The sequence below is a fragment of the Littorina saxatilis genome, linkage group LG10 (assembly GCF_037325665.1).
Source record: "Littorina saxatilis isolate snail1 linkage group LG10, US_GU_Lsax_2.0, whole genome shotgun sequence".
NCBI lineage: Eukaryota > Metazoa > Mollusca > Gastropoda > Littorinimorpha > Littorinidae > Littorina > Littorina saxatilis.
In genome coordinates this window covers 25014758-25031057 of record NC_090254.1, presented here as the reverse complement: position 1 = coordinate 25031057, position 16300 = coordinate 25014758, and the positions used below count along the sequence as shown (strand labels likewise).

Below are 16300 nucleotides of genomic sequence, written 5' to 3'. Positions count from 1 at the left end.
CGCGATGTTGTTGCGAGGTTCGCGCCAATTGTCGCAGCTAACTTTGATGTTGTTGTGAGGCTCGCGCCAAGGTTGCAGCTACCTGCGATGTTGTTGCGAGGCTCGCGCCAAGGTCGCAGCTACCCGCGATGTTGGCGCGAGCCTTGCACCATGGTCGCAGCTAGCCGCGCTCTTGTCGCGAGCCTCGCGCCAGGGTCACAGCTAGCCGCGATGTTGTCGCGAGGCTCGCGCCAAGGTCGCGGCTAGCCGCGATGTTGTCGCGAGGCTCGCGCCAAGGTCGCGGCTAGCCGCGATGTTGTTGCGAGGCTCGCGCCAACATCGCGGCTAGCCGTGACCAGCTGCGACTAGTTGCTGCGATGTGTTTAGATCGCTGCGACCTCGCAACGAGGTCGCAGCGAGGTCGCAGCGACTTTTCTTTTCTGTAAGGGTGGTTCTAATATCCTTTAAGGGCAGACACCACAGTGAAAAAAGTGATTTTTTTGTTCCCTGGTCATTTCCGTTTTCTTTCTGATTCTGGATTTTGAACCTCTTCTGGTTACTCTGATGTACTGATTTTAGATCAGAATTAATCATAAACGGTCAAAACGGCTAAATGAACAATGTATGTGTATGCAATTGTGTATTGAAAACACACAAAACAGCAAAAAAATGCGTATGTTTGAGTGGTGACTGTGAGTCAAACAAATCGTGAACGGTAGTCACGTTTGCATGACTGGAATGAGTTGTCTTTTCTTTGCTAGGATCAGTTCATACCGCGGACAACGGGAATTTCCGTTTACTGGTTTCGCGCCGTTTGTAACAGCAACAAGAAGACATTCCAAAGAGCCGAAGAGAACCGATGAAGATTCCGGGAAATTCCGTATGAACAATTTTCGCTACTGACCAATCGAATCGCGGATATTAAACTTCGTTTATGCTCGGTCTCGTTCGGTTCGATTCGGCCTTCCCAGAATGCAATATTCTTCAATTTCCGCCAGATCTTGCCAAAGGCGATGTGAAACATTTACAGCTGCGATTTTCCTTGGATATCTTTGTGGAATCTTCAGTTTATCACACGTTTTACCCCGATTTCAGTGCTAGACACGCAAAGGATGATTATTGGGTAAAATCAGATCAGTTGCAGAGGCTGGCGTGACAGAAGTTTAAAAAGAAAGTGCGAGTCGATAGTGTCGTCTGCTATTGCTACGAACGAATCGGAAGATCAAGTTTGTGCATTCAACTTCGTCCAGAATGAAAATTGGCTGGAAACTATGCTGCTTCCCTTGCAACAGCTGGGTCGGAGCAAGAAATCACCATCGGTGGTGTACGTTTGAAGCACGTTTCCATGTGTGTTTTGAACCACGACTTATTTTAGAGTTGCGGAGCGGAATGTGTACGGCAGTAAGGACAACACGGAGTTCGCCATTTATGGCAACGAGAAGGCAGACCCTATATCTTTTTTCGGGAAAAAAGCAAATAAACTGCTTAAAAAAAAACAATCAATACAAAAATGACTTTGTTCAGCCATGGTGCAACACCATGCATCTCCTGGGAAATCTGCTGCAGCTGAATACTAGCCCAAGCAGAGCAGTAAAGATTCCAAGCAGCTGATAAAGCTTGTAGTAGGTATGCATTTTTTCTTATTTTTTTTGACAGAAATGTAGAAGTTTATACATGTGTTTGGTTATGTTTGCGGCTCTGGCTCTGTGTGTTCATGTGTGTGACTGTGTGTGACTGCTGAAGAAGAGAATCTTACTAACAACACCCTGATGCAAAGAAACTGAATAGGATGCAAAGTCAGTAATGTGCGGCTACTGTGAAGCTTGGTTGTCACAAGGTTTGTCCTGTTGGGGCAAAACATCTGTTCTTTCCTCATTTATTTTCTTGAGCATATTACTTATAGCTTCCTCCTGTGATCAAAGTTTTCTTGTGGCACAAACAAACATGCATTCACATGGACCAGTGAGTGAACATTGCTTGTGGTCATACTTCCCATGCAGACCATATGGTTTCTGCATGCAGTCAGAGACATACATACAGAGATGCGAAGCGAGGGCCGCTCGCATGAAGTATGTGCAATAGCTGTAGACCAGACCAGCACTGCCTTAGCACCGTTCACATGATTTTTCAACATCTTTTTGTTCACTGCTTGACTATTAGCACTGACATAAGCATGCGCCGAAATAACGTGTTATCACATATTACAATACCTGTTTTTCAAATGTGTGTGTGTTGGAGGGGGGGGGGGGGTGTCATTGTTGGGAAAATGTGAATAGCCGTATTGAGTTTGTAATAGACATATCATATTATTAATTTTGAATTTATGTTCTCTACAGATGGTGAGGTGGAAGCTGGAGAGGAGCTTCCAAAGTACCCATGGCACTGCATGGCAATTCACAGAAGTCAACCCTAATATCGTAGTATAAAAAGTAAAGGACACTGTTATAAATTTCCCTGATAAATCAAAGCAAGTCCAAAAGAGGTCCAAGATAAGAGGCTTCACTGGTAACAATTTGGGAATTATGGATGGGCATAATTTATGCAGCGTGCACATAACGGATGAGAGTTGATCATTGTGACCTTGGAACAGGTTCCTTGGTGCTTGCAGAACACTGGCTGGTTTTTTTTAACATTTTGTTGAATTTAGTTTCCGTTTTTCTTGTGGAACTCAGCAAGACTTGTTGTTTTGTCAGTGTTGTTTTGTTACATGTTTCGTAAACGTTTGTGTGAAAAAAAATCATTTTCTTCATGTTTTGTGCATTTTCTCAAAACTACTTTTTTGTCACTTCAAAAGCCTAAGGCTTTTTTTCTAATAAACTTGCGTTGTTGAAACTTTGCGTACATCTTGAGTGTGTTATTTTGCAGAAACTGATTGAGGGATTTGTTGAAAAAAAATTTTCTTGAGAAGTTATACCCTTTTTGGGGGCGTTTTTTCATGAAATTCAACATCACTCACTTTCATCATTGATATTTTTTAAATGACTTGAGATATCAAAAAAAGCCTCAATCAGTTTCTCGGCATTGTGCTGAAGTATAAATAACAAGCATCAAAACTAAATTTCATGCAGTTTTAAAAAAGCCTTAGGGTTTTAAAAAGGGGCAGTTTGGTGGCCATCTTGGATTGCTACCATGGCAACCGATGGTCCAATTTTTATTTTTTTTCCATTTTCTCAGGAGATAGACTGAGTACTTAAATTCTAAAACAATTGTTGACCCAAGAGTTATGAAACAAAAAAAATCACTTTTAACACCAGTGCCTCCCCTTAAAACAGCATGGTCTGGTCCTTTGAAATGGGGTGGAAAAAATCCCGATTGCGGCTAGGAGCTAAGTGATACAAAGAAGGTTTGACCAGTGGACGATACCTTCCGCCTGTGATCAAGACCTGGGAACACATAATTATTGCCGTATTAGACTATGTATGCTTGTTTGTCTAAAAATACGATCAGCTGCGCACCCCCCACTCCGCTGCAACTATGCCAGACATCTGGATGACTTGTTCTACAAGTGCAGCGTAACAGACAGATACAGATACAGAGTATGGTTTAATGATTATAACAACTTTACAACTCTGCATTTGATCAATGGTAACCGCTTTTGTCATTACACATTGAAAGAAGCATTTGGTTTAATGTTTTGGTAAACTTTTTAATGTTGCAACGGTCAAATGTATGGAGTACACCTTTTTTTTCCTGAAAATATATATATATGCCAAATTTGTTTGAGAATACTCCAAGCGCAAAACAGCTAGGGTTCCAGCTATATTTTTTAATGGAATTGTTTGATCGTCACACTGCCAGTTAAAATTTCTCTTGTTTGTTGGTGTGCAAGCTATATATAGTGCTTCCATTCGTGTGCTGTCATATATGCTCTGAATCTGATCATTTCTGTTAAGTCTTTATAATATAGGCTGGTTGTACACTTTGAGTTTAATGGGCAATAGTAAGGACTACTTCTCTCAGGGTAGAAGGAGTACTTGGGCAATAGTAAACTCCCTAAGCTAAATGCAGTTAGCAACACATCACCATGGTACTTTCTAGCTCCCAAATTTTAAAGAAGCACAAGATAACACTTTACCTGATTTTTAAATGGAAATGCAACATGCCATATAAACGGTTGCGACCATCTTTGTGAAAATATAATACTCGAGTTTAAAGGTGTTTGTCTACATTTTTATACAGAAATCGGCATCAAATACTAAGTCTAGCTATTCCCTACAAATATCAAAAATACACTCCCCTTCGATCAGGAAGGACGAAGCCAGGGTAACCGATTGAAAATTCATGAAAGTAATGCAGCGTAGTACGATATCCTTATTTGGCAAATGCCAAGGGCAAAAGTCCTCTCAAATACCATGCATTCCGTGCGTTTAACAAAACATCGTGGACAGCGCTCTAATACACTGTGTCAAACTGTTGCTGTGATTGTGTGGGTGTGGCTGTCAGCATAGTGACATGAATTTGATTGGTCGATATTTATAGTTAAAACACATGCTCTCTCCACATGGAAATCAAAACATTGGAAGTGTTATACTGTACTTCTCAAAAATAAAAACTTTTTTTACATTTATTTTTATTTTGATAAAAAAATTTCCCCATGCTTCATTCATCATCTGACATAACTTTTTAGCGAAATCTAACCATAAGATTATTGAAAAAAAAGCAGAAATGTAGACGACCTTTAAGCCTTGAATTTTGCTTCAACAACATTTTGTGTGAAACTACAGAATAAAAGTCTCTGGCAGTTGGTAAACAAACAAGAATTTCGGGCTGCTGATTTATACATCCCTTTAACAGAAGAATTAATGCCAAAATACACTTTTTGCTTAAAAACAAAAGAAAATATTTACTTTGTAATATGAAACATATTTCATACAGTTTTTTAAAACATGAAGCAAGCTGAGTGTTATGTTTCTGAATAATATTTGCTGCCACCATGTCTCATTCTTGTGCCAAGATGGTAAGAATATTTGCAAATAGGGCCACTTAGAGAGTCAGACACAATAATCGCTCTATAAGCAGGCCCCTCCATATGATGTTGAAAAAGCCTCCATTAAGGTCGCGGCTAGCTGTGATGTTGTTCGGAAACTTACGCCAAGATCGCAGCTACCTGCGAGGCTCGCGTCAAGGTCGCAGCTACCCGCGATGTTGTTGCGAGGTTCGCGCCAATTGTCGCAGCTAACTTTGATGTTGTTGTGAGGCTCGCGCCAAGGTTGCAGCTACCTGCGATGTTGTTGCGAGGCTCGCGCCAAGGTCGCAGCTACCCGCGATGTTGGCGCGAGCCTTGCACCATGGTCGCAGCTAGCCGCGCTCTTGTCGCGAGCCTCGCGCCAGGGTCACAGCTAGCCGCGATGTTGTCGCGAGGCTCGCGCCAAGGTCGCGGCTAGCCGCGATGTTGTCGCGAGGCTCGCGCCAAGGTCGCGGCTAGCCGCGATGTTGTTGCGAGGCTCGCGCCAACATCGCGGCTAGCCGTGACCAGCTGCGACTAGTTGCTGCGATGTGTTTAGATCGTTGCGACCTCGCAACGAGGTCGCAGCGAGGTCGCAGCGACTTTTCTTTTCTGTAAGGGAATATGAAGTAATTCGGCGGAAGGCTGTATCAGTAATTAGCATTTTTGTGGGTTGCATTTTGCGGTGTCAACCTGTGCAATACATGCTTTCTTATTTCATATCAGATAAGAACCCCACATTTCTACTTTTCTGTTTTTGAAACGTATACACTACTCGTCATAAGAAAAACTACACAGATGCGTTTGAGGTCAGATCTTTCTGATGAGGCTGTTGATTGTAAAACCAAATATATCACTGAAAAGTTCATTAATTCCCATACCTTGTTCACAAAACAGATTGAGTTTACATGAGGTAGTGTCAATACAGTGGAACCTACAACACAGACACATCCCAAAATCGAATTCGCAAAATCAAGGTTCCCGCGATCAAAAAATCTAAAAAATCAGAACTAAATCGAAACATGTTTAGCATGTCCTTAGACAGTACAATCAAATCTGCATCCAAATCAGTCAGTGTTGTTCACATATCTTGTCTAACAAGGACGCTATGGCATGCTGAGCGATGTAGGCGTCAATCCTCTCGGCAGGCATAAAAGGCAGTTTTTGAAGCCTTTTTAGCGGGTAATAAGACAAAAAAATGGTACATTTGAGTAACTCGCAAAGCATTGCCTTCAAACTTACGAATACGGGGATTTGTGCAAACACATGTCGTAAACTACACACGAAATACCAAGTCATTAGAGATATTAGTTCTGCTGTTAGGGGCGGGGATATAGCTCAGTTGGTAGCGCGCTGGATTTGTATTCAGTTGGCCGCTGTCAGCGCGAGTTCGATCCCAGGTTCGGCGGAAATTTATTTCACAGAGTCAACTTTGTGTGCAGACTCTCTTCGGTGTCCGAACCACCCCCTGTGTATACTACATTGGGTGTGCACGTTAAAGATCCCACGATTGACAAAAGGGTCTTTCCAGGCAAAATTGCTAAGGCACAGTTAAATAATTGTCTACCATACCCGTGTGACTTGGAATAAGGCCGTGAAAGGTAAATATGCGCCGACATGGCTGCAATCTACTGGCCGTATAAAATTTCATCTCACACGGCGAGCGCCTAGAACTGTACCCACGGAATATGCGCGATATAAGCCTCATTGATTGATTGATTGATGTTATGCGACATACCAGAAAGAATTTTGATAATAAAGAGGTACCCTGTCCGATTGAACAGAAACAAATTAAAATTAGCATGCATTTAGAAAAATGAAACCTTCAATTTACCTTTAAATTGAAAACAGTTTTAACATTGGCTGTTTACAGCGCACTTGTTTAAACGCACACACAAATTCTTGAAAAATGCTTTTTCAAGAGCCATTGATCAGTTAAGTGTGTCGGCAGTGAGCTTTGCTAGGCGTAGGCCGACATTTGCGCTCAGCGCTCGGAATGAGTCAACTTCTTAAAAAGTACTTTCGCGTTGAAATCCTCATACCACCCGTCTGATAAAATATGTACATGAAATGTGAGTATGTGGCGCATCTGTCATTGTTTTTGAAGATTTCAACAAATCATTTTTTTCGATGAGTCAGCAAAAACCTACCGTCAATTTAATTTGTTTCTGACATGACAAATAACAGCAGACCTATTAAATGTCTCAAACAACTTGAAACTTACGACATGTGTTAGCACAAACATCCGAAAGTTTGAAGGCAATGCCAGGGGTTGGATTTCTTCCCTCGGAGACGGATTCCCAGGAAGAATTTGGCAACTTTTTTTTTATACCTTTTTTTTGTTAATCCCTGGCAGCTGTTGTTTACACTGGGTTCATGTGAGATGTAGTTGTGCCAGGTCAGCCACCTTTCACCATGTCAGAGTGACTAACAGGGGGCAGCAATGTCATGTCGTGTCATCCAGGGGAATGTGGCATCATAGTTGCTATTTGTAAACGGCAGGGATTTAATGGACCAGCAAATTAGATGGACCAGCAGCAAAAAAGATAGACCAGCAGCAAAAAAGATGGGTTTCAACAGCAAATTAGCTGCGATAAATATTTTGGGAAGATTCCGACGATCACGGATTGTTGTCTTTCGTGGAGTACTTCAAGGGGTCATGAATCGACCGCAATGACACCTGGTACGAAGGCTACGCCCCGGGAATTCCTTTCACAAACAATGGACTGGAGGCAATAAACCAGACCATCAAACGTCAGAACACATTTCGTGAGAGACTTGACTTGTCCAGATTCCTAACCCTTGTTGAAAGAGACATTGTCCTGAACTGGTCCAGAGAGAGAGAAAACGCTCAGCCTGATCATATCCCAGTGGCCCAAGAACCAGACAGAACCTTGCCCGGCTGGACGGCTGCCTATCAGTGGGCATTTTCAAACGCAAAGTCCACCAAGCGGAACCAGAAAGTGTTCGTGGCCTCGGAGTCGCTTCAGAACATGGACCTGAAGACAGCTGTCAGGATTCAGCAACACCAGTTCCAGAGAGCCTCTTGGGAATCGTTTGACCAGTACAAGGAGAGCCGGAACTCGGTTTGGAGTCTGACCGTGGAGGACAACAGAATTGACTGCAATTGCCCTGTCTACATGAAGTCCAACATATGTAAACACCCACTTGGCATGGAAATCCGGCTGTCCATTTCTGAACCACCAGCGCAGGCAAAGACCGTTCCCCCTGGGAGAGAAGCGAAAGAGGGGACGACCTATTTCTGCCCCATTTTTACTGTTAAAGAAATCTGCTTGGCTGTTCAATTAATCTATTCTGCTGTTGAATTCATCCAATTTGCTGCTTCACATTCGCTGCTCACTCCTTCCTATTTGCTGCTGAAACCATCTATTTTGCTGGTAAACAAATTTTATGCGTTTGTAAACTCGGCTCACCCACATCTTTATATTCTCCTATTGCAGGGATTCACAAACCTTCAGTGCTGTGGAACAGAAAACTTGCATTCCTGATCTATGAACCAGCGGTATTTAGCTTCTGATGCATTGAGCCCTTTAGAAAGTTAGCAAGTGAAACAGACTTAAAATTAAATAAAACATATTTCTCTTTTAATTGAAGCTATGATTCAACAATCATTTTGAAATATAACTCCTGAAATGAATTGAAAAGCAGCATCAGAAGACTGTGTATGGCACAACTACATCTCACATGGCATTTATGGCATCTGTCATTGGGTTTTAGACTTTCTCTTAGACCGTCCACAGGTAGTCAAGGTGAACGGTTCATACTCTTGCTCAGCCACGCTGAACACAGGGGCACCCCAGGGGTGTGTGCTTTCTCCACTTTTATTCACACTTTTCACGAACGACTGTGTATCATCAGATCCATCTGTGCTGGTTCTGAAGTTTTCAGATGACACGACAGTTGAGGGGCTGATTTCCAACGATGATGAAAGTGTGTATAGAGAGGAGGTGGAACAGTTGGTTGGCTGGTGCTCTGACAACAACTTAGAGCTCAATGTCTCTAAAACCAAAGAAATGATTGTAGATTTTAGAAAGAACAAACTCGCACTCACCCCTTTAGAGATCAACGGTGTAAGTGTTGAGCAGGTCGACTCCTTTAGATTTTTAGGCACAATCATCTCGAGCGACCTCACATGGGACAAAAACACAGAGCCCATCATCAAGAAGTGTCAGCAGAGGCTTCACTTCCTTAGACAGCTGAAGAAATTTAGACTGAACCAAGCCATCCAAAAGCAGTTCTATAGGGCCACTGTAGAAAGCATTCTGTGTTTTTCAGTCACCGTGTGGTTTAGCGGTGCCAGTGCTAGGAACAAGGAAGAGCTGGAGCGCATTGTCAGACAAGCGTCTCGTATTGTGGGTTGCGAACTTCCGTCAGTCGCCTCACTGTACAGCTCACGTTTAGCAAAGAGAGTTAGGGGTATAGTGGCAGACTCATCTCACCCAGCCGGCCATCTGTTCGAGCTCCTCCCGTCAGGCAAGCGCTTCCGCGCTCTGAAGAGCAGGACTTCTCGTTTCAGAAACAGTTTCTTTCCTGAGGCAGTCCTTGCGGCCTCAATGGTGGATCGTTCTTAGATCTGTTAGATCTGTGATATGTGTCAGTTAAAGTTTTGAAATGGATCGAGTATCCTTAAATGAAATATCTTAATAGATGTAAGGGTTGTGTCCTTTGAATAACTGTGTTAGCATGTACTCGGATTTATTATATTGATGACTATATTTTTAGATATGATTTTTAGGGAATTCATTTATCTTTATCCATGCAACCTGTGATTGCTCCTGTCAGATTGGTGCTAAAGGAACAACCAGTCCGTGTTGAACTGTCTGGTTGGTGTGCACACGTAGTGGGCCCAGTGAGATTGAACACTTTGTCTCTACATAGTTGTTGTCATATATGCGTGTGGAAGGAGTGTGAAGTTTTATGCATACACCATAACAAAATCCTGTGCTTTGCATTTGGTAAATAAACTGTTTGACTTGACTTGACTTGACTTGACTTGGATATAACTCTGGTGGTTTCTGTTTTTGTCTAAACCTTCTTCTTTTTTAACCTGAGCAGTTAGCCCTTTTAAGGTGTTCAATTGAAGCAAACTGACTTTAAACTTGTTTCTCATTTGGTTCAAGCTATGGTTAAACAATTATTTGAGAATATACCACCTGTAATGATAAAATCATAAGCTACATGTAAAAATTTGAAATACAAGGGAGGTGACTGTTATTTTCTGTGTTTGTCTAATTTTTTGTTAGCTAGACGATTTTTCTTTAATGCGGTAAACATTTTTTTATATTAAGCATTAATTTACTCCCCCCCACCCCCCCCCCCCCCCAAAAAAAAAAAAAAATAAAAAAATGGTGTGCATGCTATTTTTGTTGAGGCACAGTAAGCCTCCCGTAAACCATCACAGAGCTCCCCGAGCGTCTGCATACAGTACAAGCATACAAGTTTCCATTTGAACGCTCACCGAACGGGAACATCCTGGATGTTTTCTGTCGAACGTGAGAAATTTTCAAAGAATTTATTTTCGTGGACTTGGTCCTCTACAAATGGCGCCTCGTTTTGGTGCTGGACGGCTGTTATGAACTTTATTCAACTGATACCGGAAATCACGCCCGGACAGTAAGCCTCCCGTAAACCATCACCGATACTGTCAGGCCTTTACACACAGTACAAACACGCTTCCATTTGAACGCTCACCAAACGGGAACATTCTAGGTGCCCTACGTAAAGAGCAAGCAGTTTTTGAGTCACTTGAGAAAAAGTGACTCTATGTAATCGGTCAGTGTTAGTCTGTCCGGCCGGCCGGCCGGCCGTCCGTAGACACCACCTCAACGTTGGACTTTTCTCGGAAACTATCAAAGCGATCGGGCTCATATTTTGTTTAGTCGTGACCTCCAATGACCTCTACACTTTAACGATGGTTTCGTTGACCTTTGACCTTTTTCAAGGTCACAGGTCAGCGTCAAAGGAAAAATTAGACATTTTATATCTTTGACAAAGTTCATCGGATGTGATTGAAACTTTGTTGGATTATTCTTTACATCAAAGTATTTACATCTGTAGCCTTTTACGAACGTTATCAGAAAAACAAGGGAGATAACTAGCCTTTTCTGTTCGGCAACACACAACTTAACGTTGGGCTTTTCTCGGAAACTATAAAAGTGACCGGGCTCAAATTTTATGTGAACGTGACTCATTGTGTTGTGAATAGCAATTTCTTCCTGTCCATCTGATGCCTCATATAATATTCAGAACTGCGAAAGTGACTCGATCGAGCGTTTGCTCTTCTTGTTAAAGAATTAATTTTGCAGATTGTCTCGAACACTTTTTGTACCCATCCTGAACTCAGGTCAAAAATTGAGTTACTTCCCTTCGGGTCTGATTCTATCGATGTAAACTGGCGATAGCCGTTAATCGATGATTATTAAAATGTTTTTGGACCAAGGTGCGTTTTTGCGCTAGACCTAACTTTTAAAATCTAAATAATAGATTGACAGCTTGTTACACATACATTCTTTAATCATAAAAGAATTATTTTTTCATCAAGACAAGATCAGTACAAACCCGGAAGCAGGGTCACGCAAGGGTCGTAGCAGACGACGGTTTACAGTGCATATCGCCGTTCCTCTCAACAGTCAAAAGCCATCGCTAGAGTTCTTGTGAACCACAGCCGTTTGTTTCGTGCATAAAAACGTGCTATTGTAGATAAGCTCACATCGAGTCCCATTCAAATGACTAACTGACGACTACATTGTGAAAAAGGGAAACTGGATCACACGGGTTCACGATGGCTCAGGGGTAAAATAAACCACGCAAAAATAAATTCTTTGAAAATTGTTCGCTCTTTACAGAGGGCACCTAGGATGTTCTCAATCGGTGAGTGTTTAAATGAAAGGGTGTTTGTACTGTGTGTAAAAGCCTGACCGTATCTGTGATGGTTTACGGGAGGCTTACTAGGCCTTTAAGCCAGGAGAGGCTCAAATAGCACCTCTTGATTTGCTAACATTTATTTTCATCTGGTTAGTTCCAAATACCTTCAAGTTTACAAGAATTTTTAATTTTTTGCAGCTCCAATTTAAAGTTTTTGTTTAACTTTAAGGAGATGCTTCTAAAACTCTTCTTCAAATGTGTACCACTTGTTTTTGTAGACCCCCTAGCAAGAGTGATACAACTAAACACATTCAAGTATAGAGGTTTTTGATTTTATGCATTCATTTAACCCCCCCCCCCCCCAATAATATTTTTTAAACAAACAAAATTGTGTGCTGTTTTCAGAGTCAGAAGAGGCTCAAATAACACCTATTGCATTGCTAAAATTCATTTTCAGCTGGATACTTCCAAATACCTTCAAGTTTACAAGATTTTTTTAAATGTTGTGCATCTCCAATTTTAAGTTTTTGTTTAACTTTAGGTGAGGAGATGCTTCTAAAACCCTTCTTGAAATGTGTATACAACTTGTTTTTGTAGACCCCCTAGCAAGAGTGGTGCAACCAAACACCAAATTCAAGTATAGAGGTTTTTGATTGTGTGCATTCTTACACATCCTCCCCCCCCCCCCCCCCCCCCATTTTAATTTTTGTGGTAGCTGTTTTCAGTTTTAAACCTGGGAGAGGCTCTAATAGAATACTAATAGCCCCTCTTGAATTACTAAAATTCATTTTCAGCTGGTCAGTTACAAATATATATTATGCATCTCTAAAAAAAACTTGTTTGTTATAAGATTTAGTCAGGAGAGGCCACCTAAACAATCCCTATAAAGTATAATGCTAAAATTCATTTTCGGCTGGGGGGCACTGCCACCCTAGACCCCCCAACAAGGGCGCTGCCCCTACACCCCGCTGGAGCCTTAGCGGCCCCTGGACCCCGGCCTTCCAAAATGTTTAGTCCTGGCAATATGTTGGGCTCCCACCCATGCTGAATGGGTTTGTGAGTTACTCAGATGTATCATTTTTTTGGTCTCATTACCCGCTTAAACAGCTCCAAAAACTGCCTTTTATGCCTGCCGAGAGGATAGACACCTACACCGCTTAAGCATGCCATAGCGTCCATGTTAGACAAGATATGTGAACAACACTGACAATGACTGATTTAGATGCAGATTTGATTGTTCTATTTGAAAGGGGGGGGGGGGGGGGGGGTGCACTAATTTGAGTTCATTTACTGGATTCATGGCCCATGTTGTGATGGGTTCTGTTGTTGCACTTATGTCCGTCTGGTCTGAAGGCATACTCTCCTAGCCTTCACCAGATCATGTGTTGGACTACACAGTCCGGATGATGTGGGTCGTGTATGACCCATACCTAAAGGAGTCAACGTAAAAAGCTTGGGTCGTACATGATCCACGCAATCCGAATGGGGATAACCGTTTTGCCGCCTCTTTGCAGAGTATGCATCGTACACGACCCACGCCATGAAATTCCTTACGAAGTTCCAAATGGGTCGTCTTCGACGAGTCAGCAAAACCCCACCGTCAATTAAAGCTTTGTGCCAAGGATAGAACTGTTTTCACGAGAAGGAATGTGCCTTTAATCTCTTTTGCAGCACAGAGCTAATATTCCTCAGCACACAGCCTCTTGGTTTTCCAACCTTTTCTTTGTATTTGTGTCCTTTGTTGCCACACACGTTTTGGGTCTTGAACCTTCTCTGAAGATGTGTTGACATCAGCAGCCGATGGCCCAAATTCGGGTGATCCGCCTAGTATAGGGTCGTCATCCAAAACTGGTTCTTGGTTAAGGTTGTTCAGGGTCGAGTTGGGAAGGGCCCAGAGGCTCCGTGGCCCCCCCCCCCCCCCCCCCCCGCCCCGCCCCCCTTTTTTGTTTTCATGGTCGTTGTGCAGGTAATCCAGATCAACTTTGAGAACTTATCTTCTTTGTTGTCAAATGTGTCATCCTGAAACATACATAGAGGAACATGTTTAAACGATTTCAAAAACAATGTAAACATGCAAATAAACTTGTCTGTGTGTGTGTGTGTGTGTGTGTGTGTGTGTGTGTGTGTGTTTTGCAGGTGCTCCACACACACAGGCCGAAGGGGAAGTCATTAGGCTACAGAAGACTTGTGGCTGTTTCCTAACTGCATGGGTGTCATAGACGAGACGACCCGTGACACTTAGAGCATCAAGAACAGTTGATCAAATTTGTGTTTGTTTTGTTTTTTTAACATATTTTTACTTCTTTTACTTTCATATAGCAATAACAGCAAACACAAAAGACTGTGTTGAATGTATCTTTAAAAAAAAATAGAATAAAGAAAAAAAAGAAGGCACAGTAAACAGTCACACAGCCCATTTCAAATTTATATAAAAAGAATACTATACATCTCTTTTCTTATTAATTATGTAATATTATATTTCTATTTGCTTTTTTATTCGCTATTTTTCTTGCCATCATTGACGCTCATTATCTTTGTGTGATGTTTGACATGGATGTGAATTTAAGGAACAGTGATACAAACGTTCAACATTCACACCTAATAAATCAAAATACACTGAACATTCCCCCTGCCAGATATCTTCCAGACTTGCACAATGCAACTGTTCATGTGGTTGTTGGTAATGAGTTTTTTCCCCACAACCAAGTGAGTGAGTGTGATTGCATTATGCCTAATGGTAAGCGATGCCCACATGGTCACAATGGTACAAACGGAACACATGGTTCAAACCACAGCTCCAGACGGAATGATGATGGACTGAAAAGGTTTTACACATACCTTGTTTACATGGTGTACAGTAAGCTCACTTGATTTTAAATGTCTGGTATATATGTATCATACCTCCCCCCCCCCCCCCCCTCCAACACACACACCCAAGGCCAAAGCATACATCAATCTCCAATCCCACCAATATTGATCTATTTTTATTGTTAGATCTGTACATTGAACAGGTTTTTGAAGCTACAGCATACAGGCTGGTGTCAAGCTTACCCGATTTGTGGCTGAAGGTTGTTTCTTGATGACACTGACAGGCAGAAGAATTAAATGCTCTTGCAAGTACTTTCATTTTGGAGTGTAGATGTCATCTGTCCCTGTCAAGTCCCTTATTACGAAGGATTGTTGTTTGTCTTGATAGCATTAACTGGAGGAAATAAAAGCAGCAAAGCAAAATTAGTATTTCATTTGTCATCTCTCTCCCTCTTTCTCTGTGCATGCGTATGGCTGTGTGTGTGTGTGTGTATGTGTGTGTGTGTGTGTGTGTGTGTGTGTGTGTGTGTGACGGTATGTGCGTGTGTGTGTCTCACAGTATGCATGTGCGGGTCACAGTGTATGTGCGTGTGCGGTTTTTTTGGTTGGCAATGAGTGCGTGTGTGTGTTATTGTTTGGTAATTTCAAGGCAAGAGAGCCGTCTTATGCGAATACCCCAGTGACTGAGTCAGCCACTATTTGCTTTGTGTTCGTGACTAAGCTAAATTTGATTTAAACCAAGAGCATAAAGATGACTGAATGCTACAGTCATGAAAAATGATCGTTGCTGCTGCGTTTTGTTTTTCTCTTAGGCCAAAAAAAAAAATTGTCTGTTTAGGGTAACCCGACCGACCCTGTGTTTTTGGCGCCGACCCTAAAACTTTTTTCTCAATTTCTACTTACCTCATTTTTCAAAAACCATATTTTTGCTATTTCAGAACGGAATATAGTCATGTTGCATATCAAATGAAAGGATTTTCAATGTCTGAGTTATTTAGACCATTTACGATGCTCTATAACAATTATTTCAATGAACACTTTCATTTCGATTCTAAAAAAATAAATAAAAAAAATAAAAAGTTGCCGACCGACCGACCCTAATTTTTTGGGGCATGTTACCCTAAACAGAACATTTTTTTTTTTTGGCCTTATCATTTCAACTACGCAATTTACGGTAGGGTAATCAACACATCACTAGACTCTGAAACTGACAGCATTTTCCCAAACAGATGACACATTGATTACAGTATGATAGAAGTTGTCAGATAATTTTACACTGTAAAACTAAAAGAGGCAATGTGCCAAGAGGTAGATACTGTAAACTACCTTGTATAAGCCCAGTATCTTGTATAAGCCCATCCCCAACTTTTGGACGAATTTTGTGTAAAGTAAGCCCACCCCCCACTTTTTAATTTTACCAAAAACATAAAAATTAATGTTCTTCTATTATTCTTCGTTGTGTGTGTGCCTATGCCTTAATGTTATGAACTGATACTGTGTGATAGGCCTAACAGTCAAGTCTAGCATGCAGTTTTGTGTTGTTCGCTTTTGACCTAACTTTAGCAATTAGAATTATGACGTAAACCAGAGACATAATTATTCTATCTATGTCTCTGCGTAAACTTAGACAATATATTGGTATTGTTGTTTTGTGTTTGGGAGAGAGAGAGAGAGAGAGAGAGA

At 41.7% G+C, this 16300-nt stretch overlaps 1 protein-coding gene and 1 long non-coding RNA gene across 2 annotated transcripts in view; one reads left to right on the top strand and one right to left on the bottom strand.

The window, feature by feature from the left end:
• Positions 1-16300, bottom strand: part of LOC138978491 (low-density lipoprotein receptor-like) — a 37488-nt gene that overhangs the window by 17524 nt on the left and 3664 nt on the right. The gene's annotated exons all lie outside the window — the stretch shown is intronic.
• LOC138978489 (uncharacterized) lies at positions 463-2816 on the top strand. Its single transcript, XR_011459701.1, has 2 exons — positions 463-1605; positions 2316-2816. It is a non-coding gene; the product is annotated as an uncharacterized lncRNA (long non-coding RNA).